The sequence below is a fragment of the Solanum verrucosum genome, unplaced genomic scaffold (assembly GCF_900185275.1).
Source record: "Solanum verrucosum unplaced genomic scaffold, falcon-dt-bn FXZP01000208.1, whole genome shotgun sequence".
Classification (NCBI taxonomy): Eukaryota; Viridiplantae; Streptophyta; class Magnoliopsida; order Solanales; family Solanaceae; genus Solanum; species Solanum verrucosum.
Genome location: NW_026020329.1, coordinates 1,633,792 through 1,651,981, shown reverse-complemented (window position 1 = coordinate 1,651,981; position 18,190 = coordinate 1,633,792). Strand labels below are relative to the sequence as shown.

The window sequence follows — 18,190 nt, the reverse complement described above, 5'->3', positions numbered from 1 at the left end:
TAATTTGCTAGAAACACAATAGTAAGAGAAGCCAAATAAAATTTTAAGCAGATTCAATGAAAATGTGTACCCCTAGAGGGACATTAAGAAACTTTGAAATGTGAGAAACCATGGACCATTACAATCACAAACATTGTATAACTATTAAGCCTGGAAATTTCTCTACTCATTTCTAGGCTGCTAGATCAATCATCTCTGAACATATCAAGAACATAAGTAAGAAATTACTCAAAAACGTGCAATTGATTGATTGAGTAATTTATTAGCTTAAAAGGTAAGATAAGAGATCCGTGAGCCTAAATATGAAAGGGAAAATGCATAAGTACCCCCCAGCCTATGCCCGAAATCCCAAAGACACACCTAACCTTTACTAAGGTCCTATTACCCCCCTGAACTTATTTTATATGTAATATTCTACCCCTTTTTGGCCTACGTGGCACTATCTTGTGGGCCCAGCGCATGTTGACCAATTTTTCAAGGATAGTGCCACGTAGGCCGAAAAAGGGTAGAATATTATAGATAAATTAAGTTCGGGGGGTAATAGGACCTTAGTAAAGTTAGGTGTGTCTCTGGGATTTCGGGTATATGCTGGGGGGGTACTTATGCATTTTCCCAAATATGAAAAGATTTTTCATTATATTTTCTATTTCGAAAATCAAAATTTTCCCTCAAGAATCTACTTTCTTTCAAATCTCACCTTAATTAGTCCAAAGACTTTCAGGGTTGCTCCTAACTCCTAAGTTTAAGAAAAACATGTTCCGCATAGTAGTAGAGTACGTTACATGAATAACTAACATCAACCAAGATTTAAAGATACATCAAAATCAAGAAATATAGAAGGAAAACTATTGCACGCATGTCAATAAGCAAAAAAATTCTTAAAAATTGAAACATATACGGTAAATAAATGAACTTTGAATAGCCATTCACATTTTCAAATCTCCTAACATATACAAAATTCAAGAAACGTCAAATAGTAGAAGCTATAAAAATGACATGCAAGTAACAATATACACTTTTAAAATAAAATACGTATCTTTAAACTAAATTATAAAAATAAAAAAAGGCATTGAGGCTATTTTTTATCATTATCCACTCCAGTCGTCCTAACTTAGAGGACCCATAAAATTTTCAGAATATTTTTCTGGAAAAAAAATAAAATTAGCTGGCACGAAAACAAAAGAGAAAGAGTTGTTGAACAAACGCCGAAAAAGGACCAATTTGTAGCAAAGAGAATTCATCAATTTTGCAGATTGAATTTCTAGTAACAAAGATCTAAAATACTTTTTGAGAGAAAAAAGAGATGAAGAAGGAACTTGGTAATTCTGAAGAAAAAAAGTAACTATGATTGAGAATTAGGACTAAAAAGTGTAAACATATGTGGTTATCCGTTGTCCTCACACAGTGAATAAAGTTAATAGTGTATCTAAAAAAGGAAGTGTACACAAGTGATTATAGAATTGACAATACAACTAATATTTCTTTTAGTACAATACCATTGTGCACAATTCATCCTTAGCTCGTTGGCTTATATAAAAGGGTAAATTGATAACATCATTACTCTTTATGCACAAAGTGTGAGCCTACATCACCCAAAGTTTCTCTTTCTTTTCTTTCACAAACCATAACTTACATATTGTTGCTCTATCAGCTAAGTCTTATTTGGCCACCCCGGAGCAACTATTCATGACCATTATGAGGAAATCATTTACGAAGGAGATACATTAGTTAAATTTGAAAAATCAAGATTTGATTAAAATAAAATAAAAAAGTAAGTACTAAACTAATAAGAAGACAGAAACATAAGCTAAATACAACGCTTCTATACATCATTGTTTGTGACCCCAGATTCTATTTGCTCATCAATTTAATTGTCAATCACGTTTTTTTCTTCTCCTTATCAATGAATAGATCTCTTTACTTGTATATATAATTTATTTTTTAAATAATTTTTACAAAATTGACAACCAAAGGTCAATTTTTCACTTTTTTTTTTTATTTTTAAAAACGAACCTCCACGAAAAATATAATTTTGAAGAGTATAAAAAAAAACAAAGTATAGTAAGTCGGAAAATCGAATGGACATTTTCTTTAATTGGGACCAAAGTTTATGATTAGACCACTAACAAAATACAACGTAAATTCTAATTGGGCTCGTTTGACCATGCGATATGAAATCATAATTTGAAATCATGATATGAAATCATGAAATGAAGTTGAAGCTTTGTTTGGACAAGCAGTTTGAATTTTTTATGTTGTATGTTTCCTCATAAGAGTAAAAATCTCATAAGTTGAAAAACTATTAAAATTGTCCCAATTCGTTATACAATCCTGCCAAATGAGCAAAAATTTATAAAATCGCATAACTATACAAAGCTATCTAATTTTTTTTTTACAAGATCTATTAATTTAAATTTGATTCAATAAAAGAATAAAATTGAACATAAGTTGTAGCGTACTAGTCTTTAATATAATCCCCCCACATAGTACGACCAATATCCTCACATTAAACTTGGATCATATGACCGAGAAGACAAGTATAAATTTTATTTACATATGATATAAATAGTTAGTGAACATAAATGTAGATTCTTTTTAAAAAAAATATAAACTTGTGGATTAATTTTTATATTTGAAAAATCCCAAATCATGATTTGAAATTTCCAAATCATGTGTTTTTGGAGAATTTAAGATTTTATATCACAATATAAAATCACATGTCCAAACACCTACTTAGTGTTGACGTTGGTACAAGTGAGCCAAAAAATATAATCATGAGGGGTATTTTTAGCAAAATATATTGAATATATTTAGATCTTTTGGAATAATCCAGATTCATTTTTGGTCCTTTTACGAAAAATGTTTTACTGTCCTTATAACCCAACTTTTCCAAACCAATACAAAAGACATTGAGGAGACACTGTCATGGACCAAAATAAAACGATACAATGCTAAATGTATTGTCAATCTCTTCCATATGAATCCAAAAAACAATGTAGTACAATCCTCCAAATCAAATACTGCATTTATATTGGCCATTTTAATAAATACTTTAGAAGAATACATTGAACGAAGACTAACTTAGAATTGCATTACCAGAATATAAGCATAGTTGGTATCTGCTATATACAAATTGCAATAATAAACGACGACTCCAAACAACATACCCAGTGAAATCCCACTAGGTGGACATATTCGTGAAATTCCCTTCCCATTCATTTATCTTTTTTTTTTCCTTTATGGATATATATATGCGTGAAAATTTACAACATTTGCAGCATGAATCGGTCTCTCACCGGGTATAATTTACCTTTGTTACACCAAGAGTCACAGCAACCAAAGCAAGTGTAGCCTGATGAGAGAACAAAATGAACATAGTCAAAGCAAATGACATTAGGCAGAATAACTAAGATATGCAAGAATAGCACAGAGCACCAGAAGTGTGTGAAAATACTGGTACCATGTTTTCCTTTAGTGTTCTGGCAACAGCAAATAATTAGTTATCAAAAGGTCCATAACTGAAACTATTCAACCCCTTCAGCACCAACGAGCCAACAACAGATACTCAACTTTAAAGGAACATATTTGTTGTTCAAATTTAGCTAAAAAATGCCAACACTTGGTCCAATTTTAACGATTAAAAGGTTTACTACAAAGATGTTATACTCATGAAAGGAGCATTTTCTTAACAATATTTTCTTTATATTTGCAATTCACAAGTCTGTGTAACAATATTTTCTTAACGATTCTAGAGAAGTCACACCTAAAGGTTTATGAGGATATAAACACGTCCAGAAGTTAAAGCCTTCAGTCCATAACTCCTCCAGTTATTGATCCTCCTCTATTCAAGATTATTAACTTCTGGTACAAGCAAATTGATAAAAAAATTCTACAGAGAGCCACCCAAACAGCATCTATGCTCAAACTTCTATGTGCTTATGAAAATCACTCAACTCACTCTACAGGTTTACAATTGAAAAGGCAGTAATATGTTACACATCTACAATATATGGGAAACCTATAATGTGAGGAGCACTAGAGTAATTGAACATATGGTGCACATATCTATACTGTTACAAGAAGTATACAATTTAGGAACTAGACTAATTTCAATACCACTCATCCCAAATTCTCCCCAAAGAAGAAAGAGAGGTGTCTATAGCGAACCATCTATCACATCCTTCCCAAAGGATAAGGGCTATGTGCTGCCTCATATGTATTTCTACTTTCTTCTACTCAGCCAACAAACTTCTGAATTCTTATGATATGTGAATTAAAGAAGACAGTCAAGCGAGAAATATGTAGCTAGACACTTAGTCTAGAAAGGCCAAGCTTCATCTATTATAGCCTGCAAGTTTTACTGCAACACGCCAGTCCGCTTTTTAGAATTTCCTCTCCTAGTTCCTTATCAGAAGACATCCTTACACAATGCTCAACAATATGATGCGACAATAAACCAAGGGACTTCCTACATTTTTCCACTGAGACAACTTCATCAAGCTAGTCCCAAGCCCATGATAGAAGGAAAGACTGTTGAGCGTTGACTACACTAAACTTGCAACAGGCAGTAACTTGTTAGAATTGCCTGTCCACAAAGTTGAACAACATGATGCAGGTATCAATAAAAAGACTTAAATCATCTTTCATGCTACTTGCTTGAAATTGAAAACAGCGGGAAGGTAAATCCATAGGCAGACAACATTAACTTCTAATTAGATTTCCCTCTCTACTATATACTATGAAGCACAATGGTCAGCACACCGCTTCCAGTTTTCACTTTCTTAGCCTACCAAGTTTCTAGCGCAAAGATGGAGATCTGAAAAGTTACATTGTGCAGAGGTAAACCAGTGTTAAAAGGCCTAGTTAACTTAGTATCACTCAGTAATGCCAGTGCATACAAATATAACCATACATGTAAAAATCTCATATCTCTATTCCCTCAGTGTCAGGCCAATATAGGTTAACCTCAGAGAAAGAGAGAAAACGCACATGAAACCCCGGATTGCACAAATAAAGCCATTATACACAAAACATATGCAATAAATGAATTGATATTGCCATTTAAAAGAAAAGAATGAATTGATATTTCCATTTAAAAGAAAAGAATGAATTGATATTGCCATTTTCAAGAAAATAAATTAATTGATACCAGATCAAAAATAAAATAAAATAAAATAAATGAATTGATATTGCAAGAGATGAATAAACTTACTGCTAAGGTGCATGCAATAAATCCAGGTTTTTCTCTATAATCGAGCCGAGCACACAAAAGAAGAAAAGCTCCAATGTACCAGGGAATGGCACCAAGAAAGAAACCAATAATGAACCTTGCAAATAAAGTCAGAAGAGCATTAGAGAACAAATCATGGTTGAAATTTTTGGTTGAGCTTTCCCCGAATCATAAGATCTAGTTTATAATGATCTGGTCCATTAATGTCAGGATCCAGTAAATCCATTAGAAAATTTCAAACTAGGTTCTATGTTTCTAAGTTGTTACTCCTGTGTGCATTTACTTTTTTGTGCCCAAAAATCTAACATCTGACCTCGTTTTTTCTCTTAGCTAAAATTTAGTGACTGAATTTGGTGAGCGAAGAATTCCTAAGCCAAAATAATAAGTCAGTGAAGGTTATTACATCACTTAGTTCCTCAGATAAACAAATGAGAAAAGGAGGCAAAGAAAGGCAAATATAGGAACTTACAAGAACCAGCCAATTCCCATACCACAGCAAGGAAGCCGATGCTCCCTTATGGGTCTACCTTCGGCAACAATATAACCTAAAATCAGAGCGAAGCCAAAATGAGAATATGGTATATAAAAGTCTAAACATTAGTCTTTTGAATATCCAAGGATCGATCCCCTTTGAAGATACACTACACAAAGCACCAAAAGCAATGAAAATCATCTCATAGTTCTCCACTTTTGATTGAAAGGAAATACAGGGAAGTATTCAAAACTGACAAGTATCCCCCTGTTTATATGCCTTACTTTTGCATATCAAGAAAGAAAAAACTGCCTATTTTTATACTTCTAATGCAATCCGGACTTCAATAAAGCAGGAAGTATCAGAAACATAGTTAATGTCTGGTTGATCAATCTCTATATACTTTTGATACCTAGTTAAAGCCTCATTGACAAAATTATCTCCGTAAATTTGATGCCAAGTTAAGCCTCATTGACTAAATTCTCTCCATAATTTTTTTTTATGACAAGGGAATCCGCAGTCGCTACCCTTTGGGTGCGCACAGGGTGAACCCCGCTCTTGTGTAATAGCTCGCAAACCACATAGGAGAGGTAAACCACATTAGCCCCGTGCAACGAGTTCGACCCAGAAGGCCCGGCCAACCCCCTGTTGTCGCAGGCAAGGGTTTCAAATTTGAGACCTGCATTGTGGAAATCCCAAACCAAATCATCTAAGCCACCCCGAAGGATATAATTCTCTCCATAATTTTGATGCCTTAGTTAAAGCAGCATTATCAAAATTCTCGCCATATTTACTGCAAAATAACTTTATCTACACAGATACATAAACAAAATATATTTGACTAGTTTCTTACAGAAACAAATGTGAGGTCTAAATCAGAAACTGAGAGACAAATAAGAGAGATTCACTCCTCTTCCACTTTAAGTCCACATCAAACTGATTAACATCAATATTTCACAGGTAATTTCAGAAGGAAATGTTCCAACCACCAAGCTAAATCAATCACATCAAATTGCCAGGTATTGCCATATGAACATCAATTCTCAGTCAACACGAATACCAGGTGAGCTGATAAAAGCAATGACCTCCTTTTCTCTGTTTCTTTTTGCATATAGCATGAAAATCGTTATCATACATTTCAGATGCACACAGCTCAAGCACAGTGGAAAAGAAGACTCGAAACTAAAACTTTGAATGGTTGATGGAAATTAAATTGTTAATACAAAAAAGGGGTTTAGACTACACCATCTGCACTAATCTTTTCTTAAGTGACTTGCCTCCTTAGCCTATGACACAAACCAATTATTTATGCAGTGAATAACAATGAAGGGACTGTTTTGGATAAAGTAATAATTTTATTGAAATTCAAGCAAATGAACATGCTCATATACCAGAAAGTAGAAAATCTACAAAAAAATATGATTTTATATGAACAACACCCAACATACACCAGTCCTTTGGGACTGTTATATGCTAAAAAATAATATCATGATTGTTATCCAATGAATAACAAAACAAAGAATATTTTGTAGGAATTACGTACTTCAAAGGCATTTTTTTGTTGTTAAATACTTTTATCTCTGAATTACTAATATATAGAATCCTGCATACTTAATGCAGGTATAATTTAATACCGCTAACCAAACGCTGCACAAAGTTATGCAGGAGTTCCATTTTATATGGACAGCCAAACTGAGCAGTATTTCATCTTACCTATCAAACCAAAATTATGGCCAATAAAATATTGCATTAGCATTGCGGGAATTATCTTTTTCCCTAATCCCTCCACCCCAAGCCAAACACTGTTCTCTTATGCATGATTTTTTGGAGGGATATTTTTCCTAATCCCTCCCACCAAACGACCACTCTATATTGAACAAGAAAACTTTATGTCTTATACTAACAACTAAGAAAGGTTGTTGTTATTGTTTCTTTCATGTAGACTTTTCATCGCTTTTCTTATTAATTGTTGTGCTTTCTTCATTGTTTTCTTCTTCTTTTACTACGGTTTGATGCACTTGAGCCGAGGGTCTTTTGGAAATAGCCTCTCTACCTTCACGAGGCAATGGTAAGGTCTGCGTACACTCTACTCTACCCTCCCCAGACCCCACTTAGTGGGACTTCACTGGGTATGTTGTTGTTGTTGTTGTAGTACTAACAACTAAGAGAGTTAAGAAGGTTTTGGTAACAATACTCATTAGCCATGGCATTTACTTCTCATAACACATTTAAGATCACCTAATAAGGAAAGAAAAAAGGTTTAAGAGGTTGATATTGACAGACCAATTCTTCTATTCTCTATTGCCATCTCATAATTATTTCCCACCAGACCTATCATTTACTACAATCAAGAAATTGTTTGTTTTCAGCCTCAAAAGGTGGTGGATAACGGACTACCTTTCTACCCTTCTCTACTTAAATACCGGACTTGGTTCATATCAGGACTCAAACATGTGAGTATACCTTTCTCTCCTTGTACTGCTTTTGCTGCTGAACTAAAGCCCTTGGTAATTTATTCACATAACCTTTAACAAGCTTTAATTAGACCCAAATACACATATTTTAGTATCTAATTACCATAATATGTATAGTTTTCAAACGTGGAAGAGAAAAACGCGCTAAACCTCCACAAACTATTATAAGAATTACGGAAAAGGCTCAAAAATACCCCTAAACTATCGGAAATAGCTCAGATTTACCCTTAAACTATATTCTGGCTCAAAATTACCCTTCCCGTCAAAGTATTGGGTCATACTTACCCTTCTAATTAACAAAAGTATGTTAAGTGCCACGTGGACGCCATATGGACACCACATGGACGCCACATAAGAGCCAAACATTTCCCACTTCCACATAGACTAATAAGATCCCTAATATCTAATTTTCCCCTCATTTCTCTTAAGATACGATTTCACCCATTTCCCCTCATTTTCGCGGCTAGGGTAAGAAACGATTTCACAGATTTCTTCATTTTGCAGCTGGGTTTCGAAGTTGATTTCGCAAATTAGCTGAGGATGCTGCGTGGAAGTTTGTGAAAGAGAAAGCTTTCAATATGGTTACAATAAACCCAACGATGGTTATAAGCAGTTTGTTGCAACCAACACTTAATACAAGTGCTGCTGCAATCTTACAATTGCTAAATGGTATGCTTTATCTTAAAGCAGCTAATATGTCTTTGATCTCGTCATCTGAACGGAAGAAATCGGTGAAATCGTTTCTTACCCTAGCTACGAAAATGAGGGTAAATGGGTGAAATCGTATCTCAAGAGAAATGAGGGGAAAATTAGATATTAGGAAACTTATTAGTCTACATGGAAGTGGGAAATGTTTGGCGCTTATGTGGCATCCACGTGGCACTTAACCTACTTCTGGTAATTAGAAGGGTAAGTATGACCCAATACTTTGACAGGAAGGGTAATTTTGAGCCAGAATATAGTTAAAGGGTAAATCTGAGCTATTTTTGATAGTTTAGGGGTATTTTGAGCCTTTTCCGTAAGAATTAAGAAGTATAACATGATTTCTCAACATAGTTAACTTTCTTTATTACCTTTTCTGATTCACAATCAGTGATCCTTGTTAAAATTTGGAACGCTAGGACCAAAGGAAGCATGTACAACTCACACAAACAAAATCAAGAGTACGTTTGGGAATTCACTTCCAGAGAACCTTAAGGGATAAATAATCAAATACCATATGAGCGCGCTCCCCATCCTATGTTCCACAACCAATGTTAAACATTGTCACATGTTATACACAGTGATCAATTTGGCCTTTGATTGATAAATAGACCACCAAATTTGGTGGGACACATAACTAGTAGTTTCTTTAACCTCATTGCACTTCTTAAAACATATCATGGAACTTTAATACCTTTTACTTGACTAGAAGTACCATTCAATGTCAATGAACTGGGTTGAGAACCATGAGATTTTAGGTTCGATTTCTTGCGAGACAAAATTACTAGGTGATTCCTTCTAAAAAAAAAATAATTACTAGGTGATTTCTTCTCAAATGTTCAAGTCATGGAAGACAAAATTACCTGGTGTGTGCTAGTGGGAGGTACCAACTACCTCGTGGAATTAGTCGAGTAGCACACAAGCGACCCCTACACCATGGTTTCAACTCTCTTGGATTGATTTTCAAATGGCAATTTCATCATCCCTATTATTCCCAAAATTAAACTAAATTAAATAAAAACTGCATTGGGTTGCATAACTGGATATAGGTATTCTTCAACATAAATCAATGTTACACCTAGAAGCCTCCATATTACAACCAGAAACCGAGTTACAGAGTAGAGACTACTTTAAATCAATTACTCCCTCCATCCCAATTTATGTGACGCTCTTTCTTTTTTAGGACATCTCCAACCCTACACTCTATTTTACCCTCCAAATATAGAGTTCTCTATTTTTTCAGACAACCAACTCCAACCCAATTCTCTATTTTAATCTCTAAAAAAGAATCTTCTTCTCTCCTCAATATTATATTATTATTTCTATTTCTATTTTATTTTCTTATTTCATACTATAATCCATTCTTTCTTTTTTCAAAATAATTATCCTATATAATTTTCATGTAATATAAAATTATTTTTTTTCAAATTCTTTATTTAATATAAAATTATATTTTATTCTAAAATTTTAAAGAACTAAGAATAATTGAAAAAAAGAAATCAACAAGCACAACCGCAATCACAAGCACAACAATTCTCTAGATCATACACTATTTGTTTTCCGAATATTGTTAAATCTGAAAAAGACCTACTGAATTACTAAATTATTGTTGTGATTTTTAAAATTATTATGTTATGTATTATAATGTTATCTTGTATTTATATTATTATGTATTGTATTTTTAAATTAAAATTTTCATCTTATCATTTAAATTTTGTGCATTCTTCATAGTGAAAATCAATAATAATATCAAATTATCTCTTAAAGTGACGCAAATTGAAAAAATATTTGAAATATTGTTAATTCGGGATGAAAGTACATATTTTAAATAGTACATTTTTAAAATGTTGTATTACATTTAAAAGGAATTACGAATATTAAAAATTTAATTAATAGCCTTATATGAAAAATAATAGTTAGTTACAAAATAATAGAAATAATATTAAAATAATGAAAAAGTGAACCATAGAGGTGAATAGTAGTTCTCCAAATTTGGAGAACTACTATTCACCTCTCGATAAATATGAAAGAAAGCTTTTTAGAGGGTGGTTGGAGACCCAATTCTCTATTTTACTCTTCAAATATAGAGAATGGAGAGTAAAATACAGTGGGGTTGGAGATGGTCTTAGTCAGTCTAAAAAGAACGACACATTTTTATATTTAGTAACAATTAACTTAAAACTTCTCATTTCTCTTAATATGATGATTTATAGCAACACAACCTCTGTTGCTCGGACTCCCCAAAATGTTGTCGCACCTGTGTTCAGATTCTCCAAAAATGCACTAGCTTTAGAGGAATTTTTGAAGAGTCTGAGCAACATATCACGCAATGATCTATTTTAGACTACAAGTTCCAAAAGTCTTCCTTTCATTCTTAAATTCGTGTTCACTCCAACATCTTCACATAAATTAGGACTGATGGAATATTATAGTTGGGTGGAGCTTAAACGACTAAACATATTTTCGATTACCTATCTTTGCAACTATCTCATTCTTATAAGTAGAAAAATTATGTAATTCCTCTTCTCAATTGTGTGATGCTCGTTCCTTTATAGTTCGTTCCAAAGAGAGTGACATCTTTCAATTAATATTTCCTTTAAGAATGATAAAAAACAATATAGAACAAGGTATCCTATAGACCTAAACAAGTTGTGTAGGTAACCAAAGAGAGAAATACAAGTAAGTTCCTAGAACAATGTCTTCTTACACGTAGTCTAGATTATCAAAAACATATTTAGAATCTTTTAGGTATTCTAGATGGGACAATCCTCCATCTCTGCTCCAACTAGCTAGCACCTCCGTTATTCTTCCTACATTGTCCGACTAATTCCCCTTAGGTTGATAAATATTTTCCAAAGTTGGTTTGTCCACTTACAATGTAAAAAGAGATGGTTAATTATCTCTTCTTGTTCTCACATAGGTAACATCTACAACATAATTGGTAGCTCCTTCACCAAATTATCCTGCGTCAAAAGACTCAAAACTACCTCTTTTGTCAACAAAGTGAAACAAGAAACTTTTAATGAGATTTTGACTCTTCATATCATCTTCCATGGCCAACATCCAACCTGATTGTTGGAAAGATTATAATCTCTATAAGCTTACTTGACAAAGACCTTAACCTGACTTCCTTTGCCATATCATGCAATCATCATAGGCCCTTTGAATTGTGCTAAGGTGTTGCATAACTTTGTAATTCTACCAATCTCCCAATCATTTAATAATCTTTTGAAGCTAAGGTTTCACCCTTGCTCTGTCCACAACTCTCTCACAACTGCCCCTTGTCGTGAAAGATTATAAATGTCTAGAAAAATTTACTTAAATGGACTTTGATATAGAAAATTATCTTCCCAACAAGATGTCTTCAAGTCATTTCCTACCTTGAGTCTGGATTTGCTTATAATTGACGGCCATAAGTTCCTAAAAGACTTCCATACACTAACCCCCATAGGAGATGTTCACACGATCTATTGTCCAATTACCTTCTGCTCCATATTTGATTATGATTACATCCTTCCACATTGAGTTCTCATCTCTAATAAACCTCCATAACCACTTCATCATCAAGCTTTGGTTCTAAATCTTCAAATTTTTAATCCCCAATCCCCCTTTCTTCTTGCTGACTGATAGGTATTCAAGTTGACTAGGTGAATTTTTCTTTTCTCACAATTGCCTTGCCATAGAAAATTTATTCTAAGTGTATCAATTTTTCTCACTACGCTTGTAGGAACTGGAATAGAGATATCATATAGATAAGCATACATAAAGTACACTACTAATGAAAGTTATCTTCCACTCAGATACAAGTATGACTCTTCCAATTTGTCATTTCTTTATCACATTTCTCCAATACTCCAATCCGGATCACTTTAGATTTACTCTTATCTCCTAAAATTTCAGCCAAACTGTGTATCTCCCTTACCTCATTAACGGGGTAAATATAACTTTTGCTCCAGTTTATATATAATCCAGAAGTGGCTTCAAACAAAATGGAAATCGCCCTCAACATTTTCAATTGATCTTTGTCAACAACACGAGATACTGGTGTATTATCGACATATTGAAGATGGGAGATTTCCAGGCTATTATAGATTGTTCTGGAATTCACATTGATACCCCTGGTTCATTCATTAGCATTTGCAATTTTCAATATATCATTTAGCCCCTACATATCAATGATGAAAAAGAAGGGTGACATGGGATCCCCTACCTTAAGCCTTTCTGAGAAGAAAACCCAACTGATGCCTTTCTATATTTGAAATGATTTACTTTAAAATGGGTGGAGATATCATGGCATTCTTCCAATAATAAAAATTTAAGTCATATACAGGGTCGCACAAAAAAGGTCATCTCCACCTGTTGTAGCATGTAAGTTGTCTGAATTTCAAAATTAGAACTCTTGAAAATTTTGACAAGACTAACATGAGAATATCCTTTGGTTGACTTGATATTGTAATTTTCTTTTCACATTGATGGTGTATGCAACAACTTAAACCCAATAATAAGTTCCAAGAACCTATCTTTCTTTTGTAAAACTCCGTTTCAAATCAAGCCCTGCCACATAAGATGAAACAGACGGAGTATCTATATCTAATTATATTATAATCCATTTCTAATTCCAGCATATCCAAATGATCTCATTTGACATACCCAATTATACCTCAACTTAAGCACACAAATCCAACAAAGTAAATGGAACTACAAACAAATTTGACTTTTCTGTATTCTCATTTTAATTTGTAAAACATTATGAGAAGAAAAGAAAATCACCTTGAACGGTCTGATAACCATGAGGATAGTAACACGGAGGAACAACGGGACACCAGGAGGAGGTATAGGTTGAGGGAAACCGAAGACCGATTGAGAATGCGAAGGAGGAGTTTGATAATTGGCGACTCCTTGAAATGTCCCGTAGTAATAGTTTGCCGGCGATGGCTCGCCGGTGGCTGCCACCGTTGCCGGAGCTCTCTGTTCATCTTTCCACCCTCTTCGCTCATTCCTTTCCGTTCGATCGATGATCGAAGATCGATCAAAGGTTTAGGGTTTCGATCAAAGAGATTGTGATCAGCGAATTTGTTATAGTTGATCACTTGAGACGTTTAAGCCTAGCATTGCCCGGACACGTGGACTTTTTTTTTTTGGGGGGCTAAAAAAAATTGCTTTCCTCTTTGATTCGAGCTTTTGATATAAAAAAAAAATCCGTCATAAAAATCAAAATAATAACATGTTCATACCCCAATTCAAAGTAACTCAATAAATATTTATTCTTTATAAAAAAATTACAACTCATATTCTTCATTCATTAAGGTTGATAATTTTTGTTATACTAAATCAATATCATATGGTTGTATTGGTATCATTGAAGCTGATAATTTCGCTTAACTGATACTAAATCAATATATATAATGTATTGGTATCATAATTTCACTTAACTGATAGAAAGTGATTCCTCTCGAATTAAGTCCTACGTAACACGAATTCATATTAATCAAGCTTCAATAAGAATATCGAACACAAAATGAAAAATCAAAAAATAAATAAATGATCCTTTTATTTTCAGCTTGTTGGTTATATATATAAAAGATTTAGTTGGTTCTCGAAATTCTATCAGTGTCACATGAATTGAACAAATGAAATAACATATATTATTTAAAAATTACATAAAAGGTACTATAAATCATAGTAATTAACAAATCAATATATGTAAAAATCGTATATGAAATATGGTCGACTCTCTTAATTTCATTTGTGCCACATAAATTGAAATAAAGAAGGGTTGACGTGTTATTTGGAAATGACGTAAAAAGTATTACAAATCACCAAAAAATTGACAACTTAAAATATTTATAAAAAAAGACAAATAAAAATTTGATTGACTCTCTAAATTTCATCTGTGTCACATAAATTGAAAGTAATATTTATTGAACCAGTGATGTCACATACTCCTTGTAGATATTGAAAATTTATGGGACACTGGTAGACGTGTTCAATTCTAGTTGAGATTTTATAGATGTATTCGATTCCAGTTATAATTCTTGGAGGCTACTCTAATCTTAAACTCTAACTTATGTCCTTAAAGAAACATCTCAAAAATTTCACAAATTAATGAAATATTCAGAAAGAGATCAAGCTATGACCTCTTACGTTCGAGAAATACAAACAAGGGATAAATAAATTTGTACCCACAATGTTTATCAATAAAACTATTTTTCTTCATATTTTATTTATGATGGCAACTTATTTTCCGTCACTTTAAAATTTATTTCAAACACTAAGTATATAGTTTGCACATAATGTATACGAACAATGTACCCATATAGCTACACACACACATAATGTATACGAACAATGTACCCATATAGCTATATATAGTTTGCATATTTACGGGCTGTAGCTACATTTTAAGTTGTCTCGTTTGTATAATTCGTGGGTACATTTGCATAATTCAATTATTTTTGTATAAACTCAAAATAACGAATTTATACAATTACAAACATCTGAAATGTAAATAGTTATACAAATTATATTATACAAATTTTGAATTATACAAACGTGCAAATTATATAAAAATAAAAATCTGAGCCATGTAATTATAGCTAAAAGTAGGTCGCGAATTGTAATTAAGGCAAACTATAGTTGTGTTAACTAATTAACTAGTATGTATTTGCTTATACGCGTAATTTTTCCTACTATTATTAGACATGAAAATCAAATGAAGACGAAATAAATTGTCATTGATTTTTTTTTTTTTAATATTAATTTAGTGAGATGCAAATTCAGCGGAACAAATATTGTAATGAATGGCTATCTTTTTCGTATACCTATACAATTAAGTTATTGATTTTAGGGAAAAGACTCAAATCTGTCATCAAATTTTTAGAAAAAATTCATCTATGTCATCCGTTAAAAGTTTGACTCATCTATGTCATTGTTGTTAAAGAAAAGATTCATCCATGTTATTTCTTTTAACTCCGATTTTGCAAAACCATTTTTACATCCTAAACAACTTTTAACACTTTTCAATTGGAGTTTTTGGATCAAATGTACTCTTTTTGCTTCTTCTTCCTTAAGAACACATAAAGAACATTAACAATTCCCAAATTTCAAACTTCTTTAATTCTTCACGAAATCACCTCAAATTTCAAGATTAGTTTCCCTCCGAGCTAGATACCAAAACTCAATATCTTTTGAGTGCGAATTCAATCTAACTCAACAAGACTCACTTGAAATTTCTTCGAAGTTTCAGAACTTCAACATTCTTTAATGATAGAAATTTCTCCACCACTTCAAATTATTTAAAATTTTGAACATAGACTTAAAAAACAGTAGGGAACAAAGATCTAATGTCAAAAACAATTACAAAAACATAAAGCAAAGCAAGTTTTTGAAATTTTTGGAATATTTTTTTTTAATACGAGTGAATTTTTTAAACCCTACAAATGATTTTAGAATTTTATTTTTTTAAAAAAGAAATTAATAATGTAGCCGAAATTTGAAATGATTTCGTGAAGAATTGAATATGTTGAAAATTTGGGAGTTGTTATAAAATAATGATAGAATACTAAAATCAAATGGAAAAACATAGAAAGAAGAAGAGGAAAACAAAAAGTAATAAGAACAAAGAAAGGGAGAAAGTAGTAGTATTTTTATAATTATTGGTATATCTCTTTGTTGTATGTAATGCCTCTTTTATAGGTAAGTGTTACTTGGAGAGGTTATATTGCTACAGTGGAATGGCCCCACATGGGCATTCACTTGACATTATTATTTACAACACTCCCCCTTGAATGTCCATGTATAAAGAAAATACAAAATAAAAAAAATTGTACATAGTTATTTATAATACACATTGTTTGTTGCCTCATTGCAAAGTGTTTGAAAGAAACTTCTTGTAAGCCGATTGTAGGAACCTACTTGTAAGCTGCTTATTAGAACCTGCTTGTGTAAGTTGTTTATAGAAACCCTTCTTTTGCGGAGCTGCTTGTAAGTTGCTTATAGGAGCCTGCTTGGTAGAGTTGCCTATAAGTGTCTGCTTGTGGAGCTGCTTGTAAGTTGTCTTCTTGATTTCAAGCTTATCCAGAAAATTGTGTAATGGACATCTACAATATGATGTATTTCCTACTCATTGGAGTTTATCAATAGATAATGTGCTTCATTAAAATTTTACTAGGAAAAAATTCGGTGGAAAAATTTTCTAGTGAAGGCAAAAGAGTACACATATCTAGTAATACGCATTGAGAGTTGCCTTATTAAAAATCTTACCAGGAAAACCCATTGGAACAAAACCTTAGTTAAGGGAAAAAGAGTGTTGCGCGTATTTACTCCCCCTGATTAAAACATCATTTAATTCTTGTAAAGGATGTCTCCCAATCATATACTTAGCTTTTCAAATGTTGATATTGATTGTGTCTTTGTGATCAAATCACATTCATAAAGATGTTGCATCCTTGAGCTTATCTTGATATATCGTTTCTTACCCGTTTAATATGTTGAGTTCAGCCAAATACATTTTATTTTATTTTTGACAATCACTTAATTTGTGTAACGACCCATTTGGTCGTTTTGAGTACTAGAGTTTTTTATTTCATAAAAGACTTTTCGATAGATTTTAAATGGGTATTTTGGACTATTCGTAACTACTATTATAAATTTAGTGGGGTGGTTTTAATTGTTTTTATTAGTGGTAGTTAATGGACCAAGTCCATAATTTATTTAATTAAATTATGGTCCATGAATAAGAATAAATTAGAGGGTTTAGTAATTATTTAATTATTAGTTGATAATTATTTACCCTAAATAATTAAAAGACTAGATAAGAAGATTTACGGTAGAGGAAAACCTTACTTGCGGCGTCTACCAGTGAAAACCGACACCCAGGTAACTTCATTCTTCAATTACCTTAATTAATATTTGATGGTTTAGAGTTACCATTAGGCGTTTGCATGTGGTGCAATAACAAATATTTAGGGATAAAATGTAGTGCAAGTTGAGTGGTGGCGGCTTTGGGTTGTAGATGTAGTTGTTGCAGATTAATATTAATATTACTATTATATTATGATTGTGTATAGGAAAATTAGGGATAAAAGACATTATTATTGTATTAAAGTTGAGTGAAAAGAATTAAAGAAGAGAATTAGAAATTGTAATGTTAAATCTAGTAATTTTCTTACGGCTACTTGTGATCCTTGTGAATTTGGGGAATATATGCTCAAAAGTATCCATGGTATAATCATTGGATAATGATCATTGTTGACACCCAATTTTGGCCCTCTGCATTATAGATTAACACGAGCTTCTTTATTTTCAAAGGAT

General features: G+C 32.6%; 1 pseudogene across 1 annotated transcript; it reads right to left on the bottom strand.

Annotated features, from left to right (window-relative positions):
- Window positions 1-2,952: 2,952 nt before the first annotated feature.
- Window positions 2,953-13,875, bottom strand: LOC125836075 (60S ribosomal protein L18a-like protein; annotated as a pseudogene). The gene is made up of 4 exons (XR_007443440.1): window positions 13,649-13,875; window positions 5,700-5,775; window positions 5,213-5,327; window positions 2,953-3,352 (listed from the first exon to the last, which is right to left on the bottom strand). The product of XR_007443440.1 is annotated as a 60S ribosomal protein L18a-like protein (transcript).
- Window positions 13,876-18,190: the final 4,315 nt, after the last annotated feature.